This window comes from Anomaloglossus baeobatrachus, chromosome 3 (genome assembly GCF_048569485.1).
Source record: "Anomaloglossus baeobatrachus isolate aAnoBae1 chromosome 3, aAnoBae1.hap1, whole genome shotgun sequence".
NCBI classification, from domain to species: Eukaryota; Metazoa; Chordata; class Amphibia; order Anura; family Aromobatidae; genus Anomaloglossus; species Anomaloglossus baeobatrachus.
Genome location: NC_134355.1, coordinates 7,609,261 through 7,635,712, shown reverse-complemented (window position 1 = coordinate 7,635,712; position 26,452 = coordinate 7,609,261). Strand labels below are relative to the sequence as shown.

General features: G+C 53.7%; 4 pseudogenes; 3 read left to right on the top strand and 1 right to left on the bottom strand.

Annotated features, from left to right (window-relative positions):
- Positions 1–5,222: 5,222 nt before the first annotated feature.
- Positions 5,223–5,283, top strand: LOC142297959 (U7 small nuclear RNA; annotated as a pseudogene).
- Positions 5,284–13,702: 8,419 nt separating this feature from the next.
- On the top strand, positions 13,703–13,762 carry LOC142297954 (U7 small nuclear RNA; annotated as a pseudogene).
- A 10,802-nt stretch (positions 13,763–24,564) lies between these two features.
- Positions 24,565–24,625, bottom strand: LOC142297933 (U7 small nuclear RNA; annotated as a pseudogene).
- Positions 24,626–25,973: 1,348 nt separating this feature from the next.
- LOC142297951 (U7 small nuclear RNA) lies at positions 25,974–26,034 on the top strand (annotated as a pseudogene).
- The last annotated feature ends 418 nt before the right edge of the window (positions 26,035–26,452 follow it).

The window sequence follows — 26,452 nt, the reverse complement described above, 5'->3', positions numbered from 1 at the left end:
CGATCAGTTACCCCCACCTCCCTCACCCCCCGCCCTGCGCCCCAGTCCACATAAATGTCAGCAACAGGCAGCGCCGGGTCAGTGCCTCCAATCCCGGAGACAGCGAGGGTTTTTCCAGGGATCAAGTCTTGGGGGGACACCATCTCAGGCCGCACCAGAGTCACCTCCGAGGCGCTGTCTCGCAGTCCTATGGTCACAGACTGGCCGACGGTGACAGGTTGGAAGCTGTCCAGGGACCTACCACCACCCCCACCCACACAATACACCTTGGGCGGCCCTTGGGACGGGGACGGAGCCGGGGCCTTGGGACGCTGAGGGCACATGGCCTTGAAGTGTCCAGGTAGGTTGCACTGGTGGCACCGTCTTGGTTCTGCCACGGGCCTGGAGAGGGGAGTTGAGGGGGACACCCCCTGCAGTCTAGGGGCAGGTGGGGCAGTCGCAGAGTTCATCTTACCCCCTCTCCAGGTGCTGCTGGTGGCTGCTCTCCTGGCTTCAGGAGCCCGATTGTTGGTGTAGTCATCTGCCAGGGCAGCTGTAGCCGTGGATCCCTTTGGCTTCTGGTCTCGGATGAACTGGCGGAGATCCTCAGGGCAGTTCCACAAGAGTTGCTCCGTGATGAACAAGTCCAGGATCTCCGGTCCGGTGGAAAGCTGCAGGCCTTGGGTCCAGTGGTCGGCAGCTCGGGCAAGTGCCCGCCGGTGGTCAGCCCAGGAGTCCTTTGGTCCCTTCTGTAGCGTCCGGAACTTCTTGCGGTAGGACTCCGGGGTGAGGTTGTACTGTTGGATCAGGGCCCGCTTGATGGTGTCGTAGCCCTGATCCGCCTCAGCAGGCAAGTCCCCAAGGATATCCAGGGCCTTACCCCTTAAACGGGGGGTCAGGTATTTGGCCCACTGGTCCTTGTTCAGATGATGCTGCAAGCAAGTCCGTTCAAAAGCAGTCAAGAAAGAGTCCAAGTCTCCATCCTTCTCCAGCACTGGGAAGTCCTCAACACGGACCTTTGGAAGTTTGGTGTCTGGAAGGTCACGGGTGGCTGATGAGGGCCGGAGCTGAGCTAGCTGCAGCTGGTAGTTACGCTCTGCCTGGCGCTCTTCACGCGCTGCTTGCCGCTCACGCTCGGCCATGAGTTCCTTGTAGCCCTCCCGGTCTCCAGCCTGGCGTAGGGCCATAGCCATTTGAAGAAGGCTATCCGAGCCTCCCAGGCTCGGTGGAATGGCACGTGGTGATCTGCGGCCCGCTGCGGAGCCTGGTGATTCACTGTCCATTGCAGAGCGGAGGGCTGGCATCTGGCTCGTTGAGGAACCTTGGGCGAGCTGCTCCTCATCTTGTCCAGCAGTGCCCGGTTGTGCAATGTCCTCTGCAGAGCTGTTTTCTGGCGTCGAGCTCCTGGAGGACTCGTGGACAACCTCCTCATCGTCTCTGGCCTGAGCATCGGCCATTCCTTTGGCTTTGCTCCTGGTGCTCTCAGCCATTCTTGCAGACTTTTGGTCACTGACACAGAACTGACACCTGATGCCTCCACACACCTTACAGTATCTGCACTCTGACACTCTAGTGTTGAGCTAGTCTGAAGACCCCAGCAGCCACAGCTGCTGCAGGCAGTCTTTAGTGTCTGGGAGTATGGGTCTCACACTCACACACACTATTATCTCGATCCCACCGCTTGCCACCAATATGTCACAAACCACCGGGGGGGTCACTTAGAAATCCCACCGCTGCCACCAATATGTCACAAACCACCGGGGGGGGTCACTCAGAAATCCCCCGCGCTGGCTACCAGTACGTCACAATCGGGGGGTAACAAGTGGGGGTCACCCCTACTTTATACCTCCCGACCGACAGACAGAGCACGTGACGCGCTCTCTAGCGCCCCTCTTATAGTCAGGCCAATTATGGAATTGCCCGACAATAAGCAAGGAGGCCGCTATACTACTTATGCCGATTATTGAAGGGTCCCCGGTGAGAGTAGGGTATATATTCCCCCGACCTCCGCGGGCGGAATATATAATATCTTCCCGAATCTCACTGGCCTCCCCACAATAATCCTTGGCACAACTCGCTGCCACCAACCGCTTCACGGTAACTATTAGCCGAACACACAGACGTGGGATTCGAGATCGAGATAACAGAACAGCTCAAGATTAATTATATACTTTAATCAGCCTAAAGCACACTAGAACTACAATATATACAATAGGGAATCTACAGAATATACATATGTCAGAGTACAGTTACAGATAAAGCATGGGTTACAAACAGGCATACACAGTTCCAGCAGTTACCTTGTTGCGTCTGGCCACAGGGGGGCGCTGTAGACCAGGTTTCCAGGAACCCCCTCACAGGTCTTTCCCAACCAGGCCCCCGAGCAGAAGAACGCTGGAAAATGGCCGAAGTAGGGTTATCAACCTGGGCAGATCCAGGTCCCCTCCTACCTTAGTGACCTCACAGGGAAGCACTGCCACTCCCCCTGCATGGATCAGAATTATCCAGCAAAGGGGATTTTGGCTATAACTTTGCCTGGGAGCGTCGTAGGCAGACGCCAATGCTCTCATTGTGACAGTTATGAATTTAGCTACAGAACGAGGGGACTCATGACCTGTCTGCCAGTTCCCCATTGGCTGATATCACGCCTGGGGCATTTCCCAATGTCCTGTTCCCATAAAAAGGGGGTGCCGGCATCGTCCACATGCGGAGACACCATTTTTATGGTTGCCATATTTATCGGAAATATGGCTTGCGAGATATGAACCATTTTTTACTGGAGTCGTTCTGTCTGGCTATTTCCATAGCCTTGCTAACTAGCTAGCAGCTCCTACTACAGGGTGACGGCAGGGAGTCATCCTGTGTCCATTGTCCTAAAGCCACCTAATTTCCATATCACAGGACATGGCCATGGATTTGTTGCTAAACCAGTTGTGTGAAGGGAAGGGGGTAGTGACACCAGGAGAGGGCTTCCTGACATGACTTGAATGTCATGATTTATCGTCATATCTCCGGATTTACCTCACAGGTGTGATCTGGTTTCTTGCTGGTGAGATACGGTGTTCGGCCTTGTCTATGGCATCTTGCACCTTGGCATCTCTTTCCTTGTCCACCTCTTCTTCCTTGCTCAGGTCTGAAAGAGCTTCATCAATTTTAGAGTCTTTTAGAAAGGTAATGTACCTTGTTGACAGTCTCTTGTATCTTTCATGAGCTGTGTTCAGCCGTTCCATAGCGGCTAGTAAGCATGTGGCATCACCTGATGAGGATTCAAGTCTTGACATGTAATAGGTGACTCATTCCCACTGTTCTTCCAGGTGTTCACATAGCTCGTCTTTCATAGTGTGATAGTTTTCAGTGACTTTTATCGTGGGTTTGGAAGAGCGCTTCGGTCGGACAACTTGGTCTGCTGAAAGCGTGGGCTCTGCCTCCTGGGCTTCATAATGGACAGTATCAGATTGTATTTGCTCTGTTTCAGCAGTGGGGAACTGTCCAAGGTCTTTTTCGGCCATTTTGATTTATGGTGTACTGTCTCTTTAAGAAACTTGACTTTTGAATAGGGATCCGAAAATTGTTGTGCAGCTCTGCAAGGACTCCCTGATGAGATTCCCAAGGTGTCTTTAGCAAAACTTGGGGTTCGCAGTCCAGCAATGTGCAGTAATGATGTACTGCAAGTCTATAGAAGGCGTATAGCAGGAGAGAAACAGCAGGTGCATAAACTGTCCCTTTACAATGCAAGCAGAGGTGACACAGGACGTGGCAGATGGGAGAGCTTCCCCTTAGGCTTGTCCAGGCATGCACTGTGCAGGCAGACTAGTGCACAAGGCTTGTTGCTAGGCAGATTACATGGGACGTTACAGGGCTCTTAGGGATCTGTAGCCGGGGTATTGAGCTGTTAAGCAGTCTTCTGACTCTTCTGTCCCCACTTAAAGGTGATGGAAGGCGCGTAGTTGTGAGAGGTTGTGAGAGTCTTACCTTCGTTTTTCCTATAGGTGGGGCAGACAGGACCAGAGCGCTCCAGAGTGAAACATGCACATGCTGAGATGAAACAATGGTGGTTTATTTTCTCCAAAGGTTAGGACATGCAGAGTGCAGTAATCCAAGTACTTGGCATTGTAATTCTCTAGTGATGCTTGTCTCTGAAGCTACTACGTGGTCAGAAGACTTTGCTTCAGCCGCTCCAATAAGGGATGTGTTTCTCACAAAACTCCGGTTGGAATGAACATACCAGGATGTGATGCAAGAGGGTCATCAGACACTCCCATGGGCTGGACAAAAGAAACAGAGGAGCCAAAAGGTCTAACCAGTAGATGGCAGCAGAGACAAGCATGAAAAACATTAAATAACAGTTTTACCTAAGACAAATAGAAACAGCACAAGGACCTCTAGTCCTGGCCGCAATCAGTTAATTAACTAGTTGCAGTCGCTTCTGAGCCTAGCTTCAGGGTCTGAGAACCCCCCTGTGTGCTCTGGTTTCCGAATTGGTTCCCCGGGTTGGTACCGGCGGGGTTCTACCATGTCCCGGTCCACATCGGTTCCACTGAGCCGTCTTCCCGCCTCCTGCAGACGAAGACCGCCGTCTGCCTCCTAGCCAATGGCACCAGGGCTCCTACCCTGGCACCTGTCCAACTTGGGGTATTCGCCTCTGCCCACTCTCCTCTCCAACTTGAACTCTAAACACAAACTGACTTTTTCCTGCCCCAGGCTGTCTAAAACTCCTCGGTGGGCGTCTTCCTACTGCCTGGTTCCGCCCCCTGGCGTGTCTATCAAGCCCTTAGGGGGGTGACTAGGGTTTTAAGGGTTGGCTGTGTGTTACCTGTGGGGGAAGGGTGTAATGCGGGACCCTATTTGTGACTACCTGGCCCGGCCAGGGCGTCACACTTTCATCCACCTCCTTGGGATTGAAGGCAGCAATCTTCCTTCCCTGAGGCTCCAGGGCTTGTGCTGCTGATTGTGGAGGTGGGCGGATCCTTGTAGGAAGGAGGTGTGGTTTCCAGAAGGGGGTGGAGCTATGCAGATTCCCCTCTGGTGGTCTCTTGGTGGATTCCTGTCACCTCCTCCTGACTTGATCTCTCCGGGATCATTATATATGGAGGATCTGGTGATTATTATACAGCTGTGATCTGTGATCTGGAGGATCTTTCTATTCTGTGATGATTTCTCAGATGATGGATCTGTGCGGTGTTGTCTCCATGATATTGATGGTGATGGGGGAGGGGGAGGTCGGGGAAACGCTCCATATGATCCAGGTTTATAGCTCTTTTATTATTTGTTTAACTGCTTTTTGGTAAATGCTGAAAAGCCCAAATGTCAGTGAAAAATAGAAAAGTTATTTTAGTGTCTGAGGCTAATGATCACCAGTGTGATCCCTATGACTGCAGCACAACATAGGGATCCGCCAAGGGAATCATCAATGATAAGTGGGGAATTTGCATAGCTCCGTCTCCTTATGGGAAAGGGCGAGTGAAGACCCTCTCCAAAAGCTTCACAGGTCCTGGAAAAATCAATGGTATCAACTAACAACCAAGTGTGACCCAAGAATGGCGATCACCGGCCGGAGGCAGCAGAGACCGGAGGATTTATTACTGCAGTGAATTATTCCTGGAAGAGATGGAAGCGTCTCACACAACGGGATCTGTAAGAAGATCCACTGCCTTCAGATTCCTCAGGATCTAAGCCTCTATAAAACAAAAACAGAATGCCGCGGAGACACCATCACATATTTCTCAACTCTGGCAGGAAACTAGCCAGGTCTTTCACCGGGAAGGAACAACCACGGGAAGGGCAGTCTCCAGTCAAGGAGACCACCTATGCCAAACATGGTATACATCTACAAACAGCTGTTTCGGGGTATTTGCCCCTCATCAGTGTGGAGTAGGAAACTGGCTAGTGGGAGCAATGCCTCTGTGACCGGGATCTTCTCAAACAGGAGATCCCAGAGGTCACCTACTTCCTCTAAGGATCCTTATCCACAAGCCCCGGAGCCTCAGGGGAGGAAAACTGTCTCCTTTATTCTCAAGGAGGTGGATGGAAGCGTCTCACGATGGAGAAGATCCTCCTGCACCAAGGATCCATCTCGGCGTCCATAACTAGGTGTGAGAAGATCCCGGTCACAGAGGATCAGATACTGAGGAGATCTGGAGACGCCTCGGTGCAGCCGGATCTTCTTACAGAACCTGTTGTGTGACTCGTGAGACGTCTCCAGCCATTACCATAAGACCCCAGCGATGATGATGAGGAGACCCCGGGATGAAGCGTTACTCGCCATTCTTCTCTTATGTAGAGTTCAGCAAATCTCCGGCTCCAGGAAAATGTGTAACTATAAAAGCTCCTCACGAGATTGTTACTTCTCATCACAGAGATTATATAACAATAGATCACAGAAGATCCCACTATGAGATTCGTGATCAATGAGATCAACCTAAGGAAGAACTTTTCTATTTTTCACAGACATTTGAGCTTTTCAGCATTTACCAAAAAGCGGTTAAACAAATAATAAAAGAGCTATAAACCTGGGTCACATGGAGCGTTTCCCCGACCTCCCCTCCCCCATCACCATCAATATCATGGAGACAACACCGCACAGATCCATCATCTGAGAAATCATCACAGAATAGAAAGATCCTCCAGATCACAGATCACAGCTGTATAATAATCACCAGATCCTCCATATATAATGATCCCGGAGAGATCAAGTCAGGAGGAGGTGACAGGAATCCACCAAGAGACCACCAGAGGGGAATCTACATAGCTCCACCCCCTTCTGGAAACCACGCCTCCTTCCTCCAAAGCTCCTCCCACCTCCACAATGAGCAGCACAAGCCCTGGAACCTCAGGGGAGGAAGATTCTTACATTGAATCTCAAGGAGGTGGTATACATCACAAGAGGGACTAGGGACATATACACATCACAGGAGTGGGACTTGGAAATCACTGGGGGGCACAGACAGTACTGCCAGGCATGCACAGCACTGGCAGCAGCACGGACAACACTAGAGGGGCACGCACAGCTCTGGGGGACATGGACAGGACTAAGGGGGCACAGACAGCACTGGTGGGAATTCACAGTACTAGGGGGGGTACACAGCACTGGGTGGAGGGCTCACAGCAGCAGGAGGCTCACAGTAGTGGAGGTAGGAGGCTCACTTCACCGCGGGAGGTAGGAGGCTCACAGCAGTGGGAGGCATCTACAAAGGGGAGACCGGAAAACCTGATGCTTCCTCTTCTTCTGTGGGACAGGAGCGCAGCGCATCTCACGCTTACCCCAACCACAAAGTACGGCCTCACCAGGCTGGCACAGGCCATCAGGCTGAAGACCTAATGGTACGTGCCTCACACATGGTGATTTAAAGCGCCAGCCGCCGACTAGACCGCAGCTGCCGCCCGAGTACTGCGGTCCCAATAATGTGCTCAGGGGACGCATAAAAAGTCATCGGGGGCCGCATACGGCCCACAGGCCAGAGGTTCCCACCCCTGCACTAACTGAATCACAAAAGAAAATGGGGAATTTGCATAGCTCCGCCTCCTTATGGGAAAAGGGCGAGTGAAGATCCTCTCCGAAAGCTTCACAGGTCCTGGAAGAATCAATGGTATCAACTAAAACCAAATGTGACCCAAGAACGGCGATCACCGGCCGGAGGCAGCAGAAACCGGAGGATTTATTACTGCAGTGAATTATTCCTGGAAGAGATGGAAGCGTCTCACACAACGGGATCTGTAAGAAGATCCACTGCCTTCAGATCCCTTAGGATCTAAGCCTCTGTGACCGGGATCTTCTCAAACAGGAGATCCCAGAGGTCACCTACTTCCTCCAAGGATCCTTATCCACAAGCCCCGTGTTACGAGTCCTGCTGCTAATAACTCGCGTTCTCCTTTGTCCCTTTCTGTTGCAGCGTCCTGGTGGTCCCAGATCACAGTAGCGCTATTGTGATCTGCGCATGTGCATCACGTGGAGAATGCTGATTGGTCGCAGGTGACGTCACACCACGTGGAGAATGCTGATTGGTCGTGGGTGACGTCTCGCCACGTGGAGAATGCTGATTGGTCGCGGGTAACGTCACGCCACGTGGAGAACGCTGATTGGTCGCGGGTGACGTCACCGCTGATGCGATGTCACATGTCTCTGACGCTCTGGTTGCTGATTGGCTGTGTGATCCTCCATCTTGGAGGAGGCACAGAGTCTATATAAAGCCCTGACACACGTTGCTCAGCGTCCAGTCCTCTTGGTCCATGCACAGGAGTAGACGCTCCATGCTGGTTCCTTCCTGCACCATTACTGTCACAAGTAGGTGAGCGCTATCAGTAGGATAGTTCTTGTACCTTGCAGCATGGCTGCTGTCCGTATCCTCGCACATTAGTGGAGCGGACTTAGGCAGGTGCTTGGTGCATGTGGCCGTGCTGGGACTTGTTGTTCCACCCCAGCTCTTAGGTTGGAGAGCTCTCCCTGTGTTGCTAGCGGTTATCTAGCAGACGTTACGTACTCTCCTGTGCTCTTGCACAAGTGATCTCATACTGTCTCTGTGAAGAGTAATGGAGACATTACAGTGCGCACTCTGTGAGTGCAGCTGTACGCTTGTTATCTCTCATGCACCCCTCTGTGAGGTAACAGAGGTACCTGTCTCTGTGTGCGGTTACGGTTAGTGAGCACACGTTTATGTAGAGCTCTGTGCAGATAATAGACTCTACTACGTCCCCTTTTGGTTACTTTTGTAGTCTCCATTACTTGTTTAGCATATCCCTCATTTGCGTTTATGCTAATTCGGTAGTCGCTGTGAATTAAACAGTGAACGCCGTCTTTGTTAGTGCCTCTGTGACAGTGTCAGTGCTGCTTCTGTGGCACAGGTTCCCCCTCGTCCTCTGCCGTTATCAGCAGCAGGTTCCTGCACAGTGGCCCCCGATAGCCTGTGGTTATCTACTATCAGCCCCCGTTACACCTCCCTCCTCCGCTGCACTTCTCGTGAACTGTTTGTGGTTTTCCTTCCTCAGGCTCTCTGAACTCCTCGGTGGGTGTGGCCAACCGCCTGGCTCCGCCCCCTGGTGTGTTCCTCCAGCCCTGAGCGAGGTGACTAGGGTTTAATGTGGTTGGCTGGTGTTACCTAGTGAGGGGACAGGTGTTGTGCGGGGCTCTATCAGTCACCACCTGGCTTGTCCAGGGCGTCACAGAGACGCCTCGGTCCAGTCGGATCTTCTTACAGAACCTGTTGCGTGACACGTCTCCATCTGTACCGCCCCGGGGCTCTTCTGGCTGCCGAGCCGCTCGGGTCCGTGCTCGTCGGTGGGTGGCTCGAGCTCCTCCCGGACCCTGGGGTCACTTCGCTCTGAAAGGGAGTTGGCGCTACGTGTAGGGATTTCGGTGAGGAAGGTTCACGGCCGAGGCCGTGGAGTTTATAGGTGTAAGTTCGTGACGCCACCCACGGGTTGTGGTGAATGTGGGCACCACCGCTGCCATTAACTAGACTCCCGGGGACGGTGTTATGCAGCCTGGTGTTGACCCCTCCGTGGGCAGGGGGTGATGGTCCCGGGGCCCGGTGGTTGCGAGGTGCGGTTCTATCCCCCTCGGTGGGCTGTTGCCGTCTTTGGGTCTTGGGACAGGAAAGGACCTAAGGTCCAAACCTCAATCAGTGAATTCGACGTGGCCCAGTGGCTTCTGGACCTCGTTCTGGGTCTGAGTACCCCTCCTGGTGCTCTGGTTTCCAGTTGGCTCCCCGGTTCGGTTCCGGTGGGCCACTACCCTGTCCCGGTCCCTTACGGTTCCACCAGCCGTCTTCCCAACTCCTGCAGCCGGCAACCACCGTCTGCCTCATTACAAGAGGTAACTGGACTCCAACCCAGACACCTGGTGTTAGACTGTGGCAGACCTGGTCTGCACTTGAGCTCCACTCCACTGTCCAAACTCAACTCGCTTCTCATTTTGTTTTTCCTGCCTCCGGGCCTGTGTACTCCTCGGTGGGCGTGGCCAACCGCCAGGCTCCGCCCCCTGGTGTGAACATCAAACCCTGAGGGAGGTGACAAGGGTTTGTAGGTTGGCTGCTGTCACCTTATTAGGGGCTGGTGTTTGTGCAGGGGTTTACCTGTGACTACCTGGCTAGTCCAGAGGTCACACATCCATTACCATAAGACCCCAGCGATGATGATGAGGAGACCCCGGGATGAAGCGTTACTCGCCATTCTTCTTTTATGTAGAGTTCAGCAAATCTCCGGCTCCAGGAAAATGAGTAACTATAAAAGCTCCTCACGAGATTGTTACTTCTCATTACTAATATTATATAACAATAGATCACAGAAGATCCCACTATGCGATTTGTGATCAATGAGATCAACCTAAGGAATAACTTTTCTATTTTTCACAGACATTAGGGCTTTTCAGAATTTGCCAAAAAGCAGTTAAAAAAAATAGTAAAATAGCTATAAACCTGGGTCACATGGAGCGTTTCCCCGACCTCCCCTCCCCCATCACCATCAATATCATGGAGACGACACCGCACAGATCCATCATCTGAGAAATCATCACAGAATAGAAAGATCCCTCCAGATCACAGATCACAGCTGTATAATAATCAGCAGATCTTCCATATATAATGATCCCGGAGAGATCAAGTCAGGAGGAGGTGACACGAATCCACCAAGTGACCACCAGAGGAAAATCTGCATAGCTCCACCCCCTTGTGGAAACCACGCCTCCTTCCTCCAGAGCTCATCCCACCCCCACAATCAGCAGCACAAGCCCTGGAGCCTCAGGGGAGGAAGATTGCTGCCTTCAATCCCAGGGAGGTGGTATACATCACAGGAGGAGTTGAAGCATATACACATCACAGGAGGAGTTGGGGCATATACAAATCACAGGAGGGGATGGGGACATGTACACATCACAGGAGGGGATGGGGACATATATGTACCGCCCCACTCTCAGCAGCCGAGCTGCTCAGATCCGGTCCTTCTGTGGGTGGCTCGAGGGTCTCCGGACCCGGGGGTCTCGCGGTCACTTCAAATGAAAAGGGGAGGGATGGTGGGTGTAGGACGTATATGTACGGGCTGAGCCGTACAGAGTTCGTGACGCCACCCACGGTATGTGGTGATATTGGACTCCACCACTGCAGTTACGGGGCACCTGGGGGAGATGTGTACCGCCCCGCGGGCTCGGCTGTGACCGCCGAGCCGCTCGGATCTGTGCTCGCACTTCGAGTGGTGGCTCGAGCCTCTCACGGACCCAGGGGTGACGTCGCTCTGCAAGGGAGTTGGAGCTACACACGGGGATTTTGGGTGTTTGGATTTGAGGTGATAGTTCGTGACGCCACCCACGGGTTGTGGTGATTGTGGACACCACCGCTGCGGTGAAGGTACGGGGATCTCGGGAGCGGTGTAATGGCGCAGCTAGGTGTTGACCCCTCCGAGGGTAGGGGTTGTTGGTCCCGGGGTCCGGTAGGCCGAGGCCCGGGTGTAGTGTTGCGGTGCACCGTTGCGGTGAAGGTACGGGGATCCCGGGAGCGGTGTAATGGCGCAGCCAGGTGTTGACCCCTCCGAGGGCAGGGGCTGTTGGTCCCGGGGTCCGGTAGACCGAGGCCTGGGTGCAGGGTGTAGTGTTGCGGTGCCGGGCGTCGCGGTGCCTGATGGCACTGGTGTACTCACTCTGACACAAGACACTGGAGTCGCTGGTAAACTAAACGGAGTGATGAACGGGGCCCGCAGCCGGCTGCAGCTTTTCCCAGGTTAGGTTGGTAATGTCCGCCTTTCTCCTGCACCTTTATATGTGAATCTTGACTCCCGTGCCTAGACACCGGTAGTCCGCTCCCCGACGTGTATCTATCGTAGGAGCCCGTTTGCCCGCAGACGCTGGCCCTTTGGATCTCTGGCCCTTGGCGGTGGCACTTATCCGGAATGGTTGGGCTGTTGCCTTCAATCGGGACTTAGGTGGGAATGAACCCCTGAGGTCCAGACCGCAATCAGTTAATTTGACTATGGTGGTGGCTTCTAGCCTAGTTCGGGGTCTGAGTACCCTGCCTGGTGCTCCAGTATCCAGTTGGCTCCCCGGTTCGGTTCCGGCATGCCACTACCCTCTCCCGCTCTCTTACGGTTCCACCGGTGGTATTCCCGGTCTCCTGCAGGCAGCCACCACTGTCTGCCTCCTTGCCAATGGTGACTGGGCTCCAACCCAGCCACCGGAGTAGTCTTTGGCAGGCCTGAGCACAGGTCTGCTTCTGGACTTGAACTTGACCCTTCCAGGGCCTGAGCTAGACGCCAACTCTCTTTCCACACAACTCCTGTTTTTCCCGCCTCCAGGCCTGTGAACTCCTCGGTGGGTGGAGCCAACCACCTGGCTCCACCCCCCTGGTGTGGACATCAAACCTGGAGGGTGGTGACAAGGCTTTTAGTTTGACTGATGTTACATAACTGGGAGGGGGGTGTGTAGTGTTGTTGTGTCTACCTGGGACGACCAGGATAGTCCAGGGCGTCACAGATGTTGCGCAGCAAGTTATTAACCCCTCCGTGGGCAGGGATGGTGGCCCTGGGACCCGTTGGGGTTTGGTGGTTCAGAGAGATGGGCGAACGCAGGGTGCTGATGTACTCACTATTAGAAAAGCACACGAGTTTCTGGTAAACCAAGGTGATGGTGGTCGGTGCCCGCAGCCGGCTGCGTTAGGGTTCCCCTACTCGGCTGGTGGTCTCTGTCTTTCTCCCGCACCTGTTTAGAATGGTGGACTGCCTGTGCTTGCAACTTCAGGAGTCCGCTCCTGGCTAGTTGTCGCCTAAGGAGCCCTTTGCCCGCAGACGCTGGCCCGTGGGATCTCTGTGCCCTGGCGGTGGCCTCTTATCCCCCTCAGTGGGCTGTTGCCTTCAATCGGGACTTTGGGTGGGACAGGACCTCTAGTCCTGGCCGCAATTAGTTAATTAACTAGTTGCAGTTACTTCTGGGCCTAGCTTCAGGGTCTGAGTACCCCCCTGTGTGCTACGGTTTCCGAGTCGGTTCCCCGGGTCGGTACCGGCGGGGAACTACCATATCCCGGTCCACCTCGGTTCTACCGAGCCATCTTCCCGCCTCCTGCAGATGGAGACCGCCATCTGCCTCCTAGCCAAAGGCACCAGGGCTCCTACCCTGGCACCTGTCCAACTTAGGGTATTTGCCTCACACAGCTCCAGCCCACACTCTTCTCCAACTTGAACTCTAAACACAAACTGACTTTTTCCTGCCCCGAGCTATCTGAAACTCCTAGGTGGGCGTCTTCCAACCGCCTGGTTCCGCCCCCTGGCGTGTCTATCAAGCCCTTAGGGGGGGTGACTAGGGTTTTAAGGGTTGGCTGTGTGTTACCTGTGGGGGAAGGGTGTAATGCGGGGCCCCATTTGTGACTACCTGGCCCGGCCAAGGTGTCACACTTCCATCCACCTCCTTGAGATTGAAGGCAGCAATGTCCCTTCCCTGAGGCTCCAGGGCTTGTGCTGCTGATTGTGGAGGTGGGCGGATCCTTGGAGGAAGGAGGTGTGGTTTCCAGAAGGGGGTGGAGCTATGCAGATTTTCCTCTGGTGGTCTCTGGGTGGATTCCTGTCGCCTCCTCCTGACTTGATCTCTCCGGGATCATTTTATATGGAGGATCTGCCGATTATTATACAGCTGTGATCTGGAGGGATCTTTCTATTCTGTGATGATTTCTCAGATGATGGATCTGTGCGGTGTCGTCTCCATGATATTGATGGTGATGGGGGAGGGGAGGTCGGGGAAACGCTCCATATGATCCAGGTTTATAGCTCTTTTACTATTTGTTTAACTGCTTTTTGGTAAATGCCGAAAAGCCTAAATGTCTGTGAAGAATAGAAAAGTTATTTTTGTGTCTGAGGCTAATGATCACCAGTGTGATCCCTATGACTGCAGCACAACATAGGGATCCGCCAAGGGAATCATCAATGATAAGTGGGACATTTGCATAACTCCGCCTCCTTATGGGAAAAAGGCGAGTGAAGATCCTCTCCGAAAGCTTCACAGGTCCTGGAAGAATCAATGGTATCAACTAACAACCAAGTGTGACCCAAGAATGGCGATCACCGGCCGGAGGCAGCAGAGACCGGAGGATTTATTACTGCAGAGAATTATTCCTGGAAGAGATGGAAGCGTCTCACACAACGGGATCTGTAAGAAGATCCACTGCCTTCAGATTCCTCAGCATCTAAGCCTCTGTGACCGGGATCTTCTTACACAGGAGATCCCAGAGGTCACCTACTTCCTCCAAGGATCCTTATCCACAAGCCCCGTGTTACGAGTCCTGCTTCTAATAAGTCGCGTTCTCCTTTGTCCCTTTCTGTTGCAGCGTCCTGGTGGTCCCAGATCACAGTAGCGCTATTGCGATCTGCGCATGTGCATCACGTGGAGAATGCTGATTGGTCGCGGGTGACGTGACGCCACGTGGAGAATGCTGATTGGTCGCGGATGACGTCACGCCACGTGGAGAACGCTGATTGGTCGCGGGTGACGTGACGCCACGTGGAGAACGCTGATTGGTCGCGGATGACGTCACGCCACGTGGAGAACGCTGATTGGTCGCGGATGACGTCACGCCACGTGGAGAACGCTGATTGGTCGCGGGTGACGTGACGCCACGTGGAGAATGCTGATTGGTCGCGGATGACGTCACGCCACGTGGAGAATGCTGATTGGTCGCGGGTGACGTCACGCCATGTGGAGAACGCTAATTGGTCGCGGGTGACGTCACCGCTGATGCGATGTCACATGTCTCTGACGCTCTGGTTGCTGATTGGCTGTGTGATCCTCCATCTTGGAGGAGGCACAGAGTCTATATAAAGCCCTGACACACGTTGCTCAGCGTCCAGTCCTCTTGGTCCATGCACAGGAGTAGACGCTCCATGCTGGTTCCTTCCTGCACCATTACTGTCACAAGTAGGTGAGTGCTATCAGTAGGATAGCGGTCTTGTACCTTGCAGCATGGCTGCTGTCCGTATCCTCGCACATTAGTGGAGCGGACTTAGGCAGGTGCTTGGTGCATGTGGCCGTGCTGGGACTTGTTGTTCCACCCCAGCCCTTAGGTTGGAGAGCTTTCCCTGTGTTGCTAGCGGTTATCTAGCAGACGTTACGTACTCTCCTGTGCTCTTGCACAAGTGATCTCATACTGTCTCTGTGAAGAGTAATGGAGACATTACAGTGCGCACTCTGTGAGTGCAGCCATACGCTTGTTATCTCTCATACACCCCTCTGTGAGGTAACAGAGGTACCTGTCTCTGTGTGCGGTTACGGTTAGTGAGCACACGTTTATGTAGAGCTCTGTGCAGATAATAGACTCTACTACGTCCCCTTTTGGTTACTTTTGTAGTCTCCATTAGTTGTTTAGCATATCCCTCATTTGTGTTTATGCTAATTCAGTAGTCGCTGTGAATTAATCAGTGTACGCCGTCTTTGTTAGTGCCTCTGTGACGTGACAGTGTCAGTGCTGCTTCTGTGGTACAGGTTCCCCCTCGTCCTCTGCCGTTATCAGCAGCAGGTTCCTGCACAGTGGCCCCCGATAGCCTGTGGTTATCTACTATCAGCCCCCGTTACACCTCCCTCCTGCACTGCACTTCTCATGAACTGTTTGTGTTTTCCTTCCTCAGGCTCTCTGACCTCCTCGGTGGGTGTGGCTACTGCCTGGCTCCGCCCCCTGGTGTGTTCCTCCAGCCCTGAGCGAGGTGACTAGGGTTTAATGTGGTTGGCTGGTGTTACCTAGTGAGGGGACAGGTGTTGTGCGGGGCTCTATCAGTCACCACCTGGCTTGTCCAGGGCGTCACAGAGACGCCTCGGTCCAGTCGGATCTTCTTACAGAACCTGTTGTGTGACCCGTGACACGTCTCCATCTGTACCGCCCCGGGGGTCGACCAGCTGCCGAGCCGCTCGGGTCCGTGCTCGTCGGTGGGTGGCTCGAGCTCCTCCCGGACCCTGGGGTCACTTCGCTCTGAAGGGGAGTTGGCGCTACGTGTAGGGATTTCGGTGGGGGAGGTTCACGGCCAAGGCCGTGGAGTTTAAAGGTGTACGTTCGTGACGCCACCCACGGGTTGTGGTGAATGTGGGCACCACCGCTGCCATTAACTAGGCTCCCGGGGACGGTGTTATGCAGCCTGGTGTTGACCCCTCCGTGGGCAGGGGGTGATGGTCCCGGGGCCCGGTGGTTGCGAGGTGCGGTTCTATCCCCCTCGGTGGGCTGTTGCCGTCTTTGGGTCTTGGGACAGGAAAGGACCTAAGGTCCAAACCTCAATCAGTGAATTCGACGTGGCCCAGTGGCTTCTGGACCTCGTTCTGGGTCTGAGTACCCCTCCTGGTGCTCTGGTTTCCAGTTGCCTCCCCGGTTCGGTTCCGGCGGGCCACTACCCTGTCCCGGTCCCTTACGGTTCCACCAGCCGTCTTCCCAACTCCTGCAGCCGGCAACCACCGTCTGCCTCATTACAAGAGGTAACTGGACTCCAACCCAGACACCTGGTGTTAGACTGTGGCAGACCTGGTCTGCACTTGAACTCCACTCCACTGTCCAAACTCAACTCGCTTCTCATTTTGTTTTTCCTGCCTCCGGGCCTGTGAACCCCTCGGTGGGCGTGGCCAACCGCCTGGCTCCACCCCCTGGTGTGAACAACAAACCCTGAGGGAGGTGACAAGGGTTTGTAGGTTGGCTGCTGTCACCTTATTAGGGGCTGGTGTTTGTGCAGGGGTCTACCTGTGACTACCTGGCTAGTCCAGGGGTCACACATCCATTACCATAAGACCCCAGCGATGATGATGAGGAGACCCCGGGATGAAGCGTTACTCGCCATTTTTCTCTTATGTAGAGTTCAGCAAATATCCGGCTCCAGGGAAATGTGTAACTATAAAAGCTCCTCACGAGATTGTTCTTCTCATCACAGAGATTATATAACAATAGATCACAGAAGATCCCACTATGAGATTTGTGATCAATGGGATCAACCTAAGAAATATTTTTTCTATTTTTCACAGACATTTGGGCTTTTCAGCATTTGCCAAAAAGCAGTTAAACAAATAGTACAATTAAAAAAAACCACTATAAACCTGGGTCACATGGAGCGTTTCCCCGACCTCCCCTCCCCCATCACCATCAATATCATGGAGACGACACCGCACAGATCCATCATCTAAGATATCATCACAGAATAGAAGGATCCCTCCAGATCACAGCTGTATAATAATCAGCAGATCCTCCATATATAATGATCCGGAGAGATCAAGTCAGGTGGAGGTGACAGGAATCCACCAAGTGACCACCAGAGGAAATCTGCATAGCTCGTCCCCCTTGTGGAAACCACGCCTCCTTCCTCCACAGATCCGCCCACCTCCACAATCAGCAGCACAAGCCCTGGAGCCTCAGAGGAGGAAGATTGTTACAAGTCACCAATAGGGCCCCGCATTACACCTTTCCCTCACAGGTAACACACAGCCAATCTAGAAACCCTAGTCACCCCCTAAGGGCTTGATAGACACACCAGGGGGCGGAGCCAGGCGGTTGGAAGACGCTCACCGAGGAGTTTTGCACAGCCCGGGGCGGGGAAAAGTCAGTTCAGTTCAGTTGGAGTGGAGGTCAGGCCTGTGTCTGGGCCTGAGGACAAACTGACAGGTGCCAGGGTAGGAGCCATGGTGCCTTTGGCTAGGAGAAAGACGGCGGTCTCCGTCTGCAGGAGCCGGGAAGGGCCCTCTCACACTTGCGCTATTTTGACGCAAACGGAATCCGTCAGTAATGTAGTACTGTTCATTTATTTACAGTGGAAGCGCGACATCGTGTGGACACAAGCGGGTACTGCATGACACACACACGCGCCGTAGTAACGCGCTTCCACTGTAAATAAATGAACTGTACTACATTAGTGACGGATTCCGTTTGCGTCAAAATAGCGCAAGTGTGAAACTAGCCGAAGACGGCTCGGTGGAACCGTTGTGGACCGGGACAGGGTTGTAGCCCGCCGATACTAACCCAGGGAACCAACTCGGAAACCGGAGCACACAGGGGGGTACTCAGACCCTGAAGCTAGGTCCAGAAGCGACTGGAACTGGTTAATTAACTGATTGCGGCCAGGACTAGAGGTTCTGTCCCACCAAAAGTCCCGATTGAAGGCAACAGCCCACCGAGGGGGATAAGAGGCCACCGCCACGGCTCAGAGATCCCACGGGCAAGCGTCTGCGGGCAAAGGGCTCCTTAGGCAACAATTAGCCGGGAGCGGACTCTTGAAGTTGCAAGCGCAGGTAGTCCACCATTCTAAACAGGTGCAGGAGAAAGACAGAGACCACCAGCCGGGCGGGGGAACCCGAACCCAGCCGGCTGCGGCTCCAGGGCTTGTGCTTCTGATTATGGAGGTGGGAGGAGCCTTGAGTGAAGGAGGCGTGGTTTCCACAAGGGGGTGGAGCTATGCAGATTCCCCTCTGGTGGTCACTTGGTGGATTCCTGTCGCCTCCTCCTGACTTGATCTCTCCGGGATCATTATATATGGAGGATCTGCTGATTATTATACAGCTGTGATCTGTGATCTGGAGGGATCTTTCTATTCTGTGATGATTTCTCAGATGATGGATCTGTGCGGTGTAGTCTCCATGATATTAATGGTGATGGGGGAGGGGAGGTCGGGGAAACGCTCCATGTGGCCCAGGTTTTTAGCTCTTTTACTAGTTGTTTAACTGCTTTTTGGTAAATGCTGAAAAGCCCAAATGTCTGTGAAAAATAGAAAAAATATTTATTATTGTAGTTGAGACTGATGATCACCAGTGTGATCCAAGTGACTGTGGCACAACAAAGGGATCCATTTGTGAAGCTGAAATGGGGAATTTGCATAGCTCCGCCTCCTTATGGGAAAAGGGCGAGTGAAGATCCTCTCCGAAAGCTTCACAGGTCCTGGAGGAATCAACGGTATCAGGCTCTCTGAACTCCTCGGTGGGTGTGGCCAACTGCCTGGCTCCGCCCCCTGATGTGTTCCTCCACCCCAGAGCGAGGTGACTAGGGTTTAATGTGGTTGGCTGGTGTTACCTAGTGAGGGGACAGGTGTTGTGCGGGGCTCTATCAGTCACCACCTGGCTTGTCCAGGGCGTCACAGAGATGTCCAGTCGGATCTTCTTACAGAACCTGTTGTGTGACCTGTGACATGTCTCCATCTGTACCGCCCCGGGCCTCTCCTGGCTGCCGAGCCGCTCGGGTCCATGCTCATTGGTGGGTGGCTCGAGCTCCTCCCGGACCCTGGGGTCACTTCGCTCTGAAGGGGAGTTGGCGCTACGTGTAGGGATTTCGGTGGGGGAGGTTCACGGCTGAGGCCGTGGAGTTTAAAGGTGTACGTTCGTGACGCCACCCACGGGTTGTGGTGAATGTGGGCACCACCGCTGCCATTAACTAGGCTCCCGGGGACGGTGTTATGCAGCCTGGTGTTGACCCCTCCGTGGGCAGGGGGTGATGGTCCCGGGGCCCGGTGGTTGCGAGGTGCGGTTCTATCCCCCTCGGTGGGCTGTTGCCGTCTTTGGGTCTTGGGACAGGAAAGGACCTAAGGTCCAAACCTCAATCAGTGAATTCGACGTGGCCCAGTGGCTTCTGGACCTCGTTCTGGGTCTGAGTACCCCTCCTGGTGCTCCGGTTTCCAGTTGGCTCCCCGGTTCGGTTCCGGTGGGCCACTACCCTGTCCCGGTCCCTTACGGTTCCACCAGCCGTCTTCCCAACTCCTGCAGCCAGCAACCACCGTCTGCCTCATGGCAAGAGGTGACTGGACTCCAACCCAGACACCTGGTGTTAGACTGTGGCAGACCTGGTCTGCACTTGAACTCCACTCCACTGTCCAAACTCAACTCGCTTCTCTTTTTGTTTTTCCTGCCTCCGGGCCTGTGTACTCCTCGGTGGGCGTGGCCAACCGCAAGGCTCCGCCCCCTGGTGTGAACATCAAACCCTGAGGTAGGTGACAAGGGTTTGTAGGTTGGCTGCTGTCACCTTATTAGGGGCTAGTGTTTGTGGAGGGGTCTACCTGTGACTACATGGCTAGTCCAGGGGTCACACATCCATTACCATAAGACCCCAGCGATGATGATGAGGAGACCCCGGGATGAAGCGTTACTCGCCATTCTTCTCTTATGTAGAGTTCAGCAAATCTCCGGCTCCAGGAAAATGTGTGACTATAAAAGCTCCTCACGAGATTGTTACTTCTCATCACAGATATTGTATAATGATAGATCACAGAAGATCCCACTATGAGATTTATGATCAATGAGATCAACCTAAGAAATAACTTTTCTATTTTTCACAGACATTTAGGCTTTTCAGCATTTGCCAAAAACAAGTTAAACAAATAGCAAAAGAGCTATAAACCTGGGTCACATGGAGCGTTTCCCCGACCTCCCCTCCCCCCCATCACCATCAATATCATGGAGACGACACCGCACAGATCCATCATCTGAGAAATCATCACAGAATAGAAAGATCCCTCCAGATCACAGATCACAGCTGTATAATAATCAGCAGATCCTCCATATATAATGATCCCGGAGAGATCAAGTCAGGAGGAGGTGACAGGAATCCACCAAGTGACCACCAGAGGAAAATCTGCATAGCTCCACCCCCTTATGGAAACCACGCCTCCTTCCTCCAGAGCTCCTCCCACCCCCACAATCAGCAGCACAAGCCCTGGAGCCTCAGGGGAGGAAGATTGCTGCCTTCAATCCCAGGGAGATGGTATACATCACAGGAGGAGTTGGGGCATATACACATCACAGGAGGGGATGGGGACATATACACATCACAGGAGGGGATGGGGACATATATGTACCGCCCCACTCTCAGCAGCCAAGCTGCTTAGATCCGGCCCTTCTGTGGGTGGCTCAAGGGTCTCCCGACCCGGGGGTCTCGCGGTCACTTCAAATGAAAAGGGGAGGGATGGTGGGTGTAGGACGTATATGTACGGGCTGAGCCGTACAGAGTTCGTGACGCCTCCCACGGTATGTGGTGATATTGGACTCCACCACTGCAGTTACGGGGCACCTGGGGGAGATGTGTACCGCCCCGCGGGCTCGGCTGCGACCGCCGAGCCGCTCGGATCTGTGCTCGCACTGCGAGTGGTGGCTCGAGCCTCTCACGGACCCAGGGGTCACGTCGCTCTGCAAGGGAGTTGGAGCTACACACGGGGATTTGGGGTGTTTGGATTTGAGGTGATAGTTCGTGACGCCACCCACGGGTTGTGGTGATTGTGGACACCACCGCTGCGGTGAAGGTACGGGGATCCCGGGAGCGGTGTAATGACGCAGCTAGGTGTTGACCCCTCCGAGGGTAGGGGTTGTTGGTCCCGGGGTCCAGTAGGCCGAGGCCCGGGTGCAGGGTGTAGTGTTGCGGTGCACCGTTGCGGTGAAGGTACGGGGATCCCGGGAGCGGTGTAATGGCGCAGCTAGGTGTTGACACCTCCGAGGGCAGGGGCTGTTGGTCCCGGGGTCCGGTGGACCGAGGCCCGGGTGCAGGGTGTAGTGTTGCGGTGCCGGGCGGCGCGGTGCCTGATGGCACTGGTGTACTCACTCTGACACAAGACACTGGAGTCACTGGTAAACTAAACGGAGTGATGAACGGGGCCCGCAGCCGGCTGCAGCTTTTCCCAGGTTAGGTTGGTAATGTCCGCCTTTCTCCAGCACCTTTATATGTGAATCTTGACTCCTGTGCCTAGACACCGGTAGTCCGCTCCCCAACGTGTATCTATCGTAGGAGCCCGTTTGCCCGCAGATGCTGGCCCTTTGGATCTCTGGCCCTTGGCGGTGGCACTTATCCGGAATGGTTGGGCTGTTGCCTTCAATCGGGACTTAGGTGGGAATGAACCCCTGAGGTCCAGACCGCAATCAGTTAATTTGACTATGGTGGTGGCTTCTAGCCTAGTTCAGGGTCTGAGTATCCTGCCTGGTGCTCCAGTATCCAGTTGGCTCCCTGGTTCGGTTCCGGCGGGCCACTGCCCTCTCCCGCTCCCTTACGGTTCCACCGGTCGTATTCCCGGTCTCCTGCAGGCGGCCACTACTGTCTGCCTCCTTGCCAATGGTGACTGGGCTCCAACCCAGCCACCGGAGTAGTCTCTGGCAGGCCTGAGAACAGGTCTGCTTCTGGACTTGAACTTGACCCTTCCAGGGCCTGAGCTAGACGTAAACTCTCTTTCCACACAACTCCTGTTTTTCCCGCCTCCAGGCCTGTGAAGTCCTCGGTGGGTGGAGCCAACCACCTGGCTCCACCCCCCCTGGTGTGGACATCAAACCTGGAGGGTGGTGACAAGGCTTTTAGTTTGACTGATGTTACATAACTGGGAGGGGGGTGTGTAGTGTTGTTGTGTCTACCTGGGACGACTTGGATAGTCCAGGGCGTCACAGATGTTGTGCAGCAAGTTATTAACCCCTCCGTGGGCAGGGATGGTGGCCCTGGGACCCGTTGGGGTTTGGTGGTTCAGAGAGATGGGCGAACGCAGGGTGCTGATGTACTCACTATTAGAAAAGCACACGAGTCTCTGGTAAACCAAGGTGATGGTGGTCGGTGCCCGCAGCCGGCTGCGTTAGGGTTCCCCCTACTCGGCTGGTGGTCTCTGTCTTTCTCCCGCACCTGTTTAGAATGGTGGACTGCCTGTGCTTGCAACTTCAAGAGTCTGCTCCTGGCTAGTTGTCGCCTAAGGAGCCCTTTGCCCGCAGACGCTGGCCCGTGGGATCTCTGTACCCTGGCGGTGGCTTCTTATCCCCCTCAGTGGGCTGTTGCCTTCAATCGGGACTTTGGGTGGGACAGGACCTCTAGTACTGGCCGCAATTAGTTAATTAACTAGTTGCAGTCACTTCTGGGCCTAGCTTCAGGGTCTGAGTACCCCCCTGTGTGCTACGATTTCCGAGTCGGTTCCCCGGGTCGGTACCGGCGGGGCACTACCATGTCCCGGTCCACCTCGGTTCTACCGAGCCATCTTCCCACCTCCTGCAGATGGAGACCGCCATCTGCCTCCTAGCCAAAGGCACCAGGGCTCCTACCCTGGCACCTGTCCAACTTAGGGTATTTGCCTCACACAGCTCCAGCCCACACTCCTCTCCAACTTGAACTCTAAACACAAACTGACTTTTTCCTGCCCCGAGCTATCTAAAACTCCTAGGTGGGCGTCTTCCAACCGCCTGGTTCCGCCCCCTGGCGTGTCCATCAAGCCCTTAGGGGGGGTGGCTAGGGTTTTAAGGGTTGGCTGTGTGTTACCTGTGGGGGAAGGGTGTAATGCGGGGCCCCATTTGTGACTACCTGGCCCGGCCAAGGCGTCACACTTCCATCCACCTCCTTGAGATTGAAGGCAGCAATGTCCCTTCCCTGAGGCTCCAGGGCTTGTGCTGCTGATTGTGGAGGTGGGCGGATCCTTGGAGGAAGGAGGTGTGGTTTCCAGAAGGGGGTGGAGCTATGCAGATTCCCCTCTTGTGGGCTCTTGGTGGATTCCTGTCGCCTCCTCCTGACTTGATCTCTCCGGGATCATTTTATATGGAGGATCTGCCGATTATTATACAGCTGTGATCTGGAGGGATCTTTCTATTCTGTGATGATTTCTCAGATGATGGACCTGTGCTGTGTCGTCTCCATGATATTGATGGTGATGGGGGAGGGGAGGTCGGGGAAACGCTCCATGTGACCCAGGTTTATAGCTGTTTTATTACTTGTTTAACTTCTTTTTGGTAAATGCTGAAAAACCCAAATGTCTGTGAAGAATAGAAAAGTTATTTTAGTGTCTGAGGCTGATGATCACCAGTGTGATCCCTATGACTGCAGCACACCATAGGGATCCACTAAGGGAATTATTGAAGGAAAATGGGGAATTTGCATAACTCCGCCTACTTATGGGAAAAGGGTGAGTGAAGACCCTCTCCAAAAGCTTCACAGGTCCTGGAAGAATCAATGGTATCATCTAACAACCAAGTGTGACCCAAGAATGGCGATCACCGGCCGGAGGCAGCAGAGACCGGAGGATTTATTACTGCAGTGAATTATTCCTGGAAGAGATGGAAGCGTCTCACACAACGGGATCTGTAAGAAGATCCTCTGCCTTCAGATTCCTCAGCATCTAAGCCTCTGTGACCGGGATCTTCTCAAACAGGGGATCCCAGAGGTCACCTACTTCCTCCAAGGATCCTTATCCACAAGCCCCGGAGCCTCAGGGGAGGAACATTGTCTCCTTTATTGTCAAGGAGGTGGATGGAAGCGTCTCACGATGGAGAAGATCCTCCTGCACCAAGGATCCATCTCGGCGTCCATAACTAGGTGTGAGAAGATTCCGGTCATAGAGGCTCAGATACTGAGGAGATCTGGAGACGCCTCGGTGCAGTGGGATCTTCTTACAGAACCTGTTGTGTGACTCGTGAGACGTCTCCAGCCATTACCATAAGACCCCAGCGATGATGATGAGGAGACCCCGGGATGAAGCGTTACTCGCCATTCTTCTCTTATGTAGAGATCAGCAAATCTCCGGCTCCAGGGAAATGTGTAACTATAAAAGCTCCTCACGAGATTGTTACTTCTCATCACAGAGATTATATAACGATAGATCACAGAAGATCCCACTATGAGATTCGTGATCAATGAGATCAACCTAAGAAAGAACTTTTCTATTTTTCACAGACATTTGGGCTTTTCAGCATTTACCAAAAAGCTGTTAAACAAATAGTAAAAGAGCTATAAACCTGAGTCACATGGAGCGTTTCCCCGACCTCCCCTCCCCCATCACCATCAATATCATGGAGACGACACCGCACAGATCCATCATCTGAGAAATCATCACAGAATAGAAAGATCCCTCCAGATCACAGCTGTATAATAATCAGCAGATCCTCCATATATAATGATCCCAAAGAGATCAAGTCAGGAGGAGGCGACAGGAATCCACCAAGTGACCACCAGAGGGGAATCTGCATAGCTCCACCCCCTTGTGGAAACCACGCCTCCTTCCTCCACGGATCCGCCCGCCTCCACAATCAGCAGCACAAGCCCTGGAGCCTCAGGGGAGGAAGATTGTTACAAGTCACAAATAGGCCCCTGCACTGCACCTGTCCCTCACAGGTAACTCACAGCCAACCATTAAAACCCTAGTCACCCCCTAAGGGCTTGATAGACACACTAGGGGGCGGAGCCAGGCGGTTGGAAGACGCCCACCGAGGAGTTTTACACAGCCCGGGGCGGGGAAAAGTCTGTTCAGTTCAGTTGGAGTGGAGGTCAGGCCTGTGTCTGGGCCTGAGGACAAACTGACAGGTGCCAGGGTAGGAGCCATGGTGCCTTTGGCTAGGAGGCAGATGGCGGTCTCCGTCTGCAGGAGCTGGGAAGACGGCTCGGTGGAACCGTTGTGGACCAGGACAGGGTTGTAGCCTGCCGATACAGACCCGGGGAACCGACTCGGAGTCCGGAGCACACAGGGGGGTACTCAGACCCTGAAGCTAGGTCCAGAAGCGACTGGAACTGGTTAATTAACTTATTGCGGCCAGGACTAGAGGTTCTGTCCCACCCAAAGTCCCGATTGAAGGCAACAGCCCACTGAGGGAGATAACAGGCCACTGCTACGGCTCAGAGATCCCACGGGCAAGCGTCTGCGGGCAAAGGGCTCCTTAGGCAACAATTAACCGGGAGCGGACTCTTCAAGTTGCAAGCGCAGGTAGTCCACCATTCTAAACAGGTGCAGGAGAAAGACAGAGACCACCAGCCGGGCGGGGGAACCCGAACACAGCCGGCTGCGGCTCCAGGGCTTGTGCTTCTGATTGTGGAGGTGGGAGGAGCCTTGAGTGAAGGAGGCGTGGTTTCCACAAGGGGATGGAGCTATGCAGATTCCCTCTGGTGGTCACTTGGTGAATTCCTGTCGCCTCCACCTGACTTGATCTCTCCGGATCATTATATATGGAGGATCTGCTGATTATTATACAGCTGTGATCTGGAGGGATCTTTCTATTCTGTGATGATTTCTCAGATGATGGATCTGTGCGGTGTCGTCTCCATGATATTGATGGTGATGGGGGAGGGGAGGTCGGGGAAACGCTCCATGTGACCCAGGTTTATAGCTCTTTTACTATTTGTTTAACTGCTTTTTGGTAAATGCTGAAAAGCCCAAATGTCTGTGAAGAATAGAAAAGTAATTCCTTAGGTTGATTTCATTGATCACGAATCTCATAGTGGAATCTTCTGTGATCTATCGCTATATAATCTTTGTGACAAGAAGTAACAATCTCGTGAGGAGCTTTTATAGTTACACATTTTCCTGGAGCCGGAGATTTGCTGGACTCTACATAAGAGAAGAATGGCGAGTAACGCTTCATCCCGGGGTCTTCTCATCATCATCGCTGGGATCTTATGGAAATGGCTGGAGACGTCTCACGAGTCACACAACAGGTTCTGTAAGAAGATCCGACTGCACCGAGGCGTCTCCAGATCTCCTCAGTATCTGATCCTCTGTGACCGGGATCTTCTCACACCTAGTTATGGAGGCCGAGATGGATCCTTGGTGCAGGAGGATCTTCTCCATCGTGAGA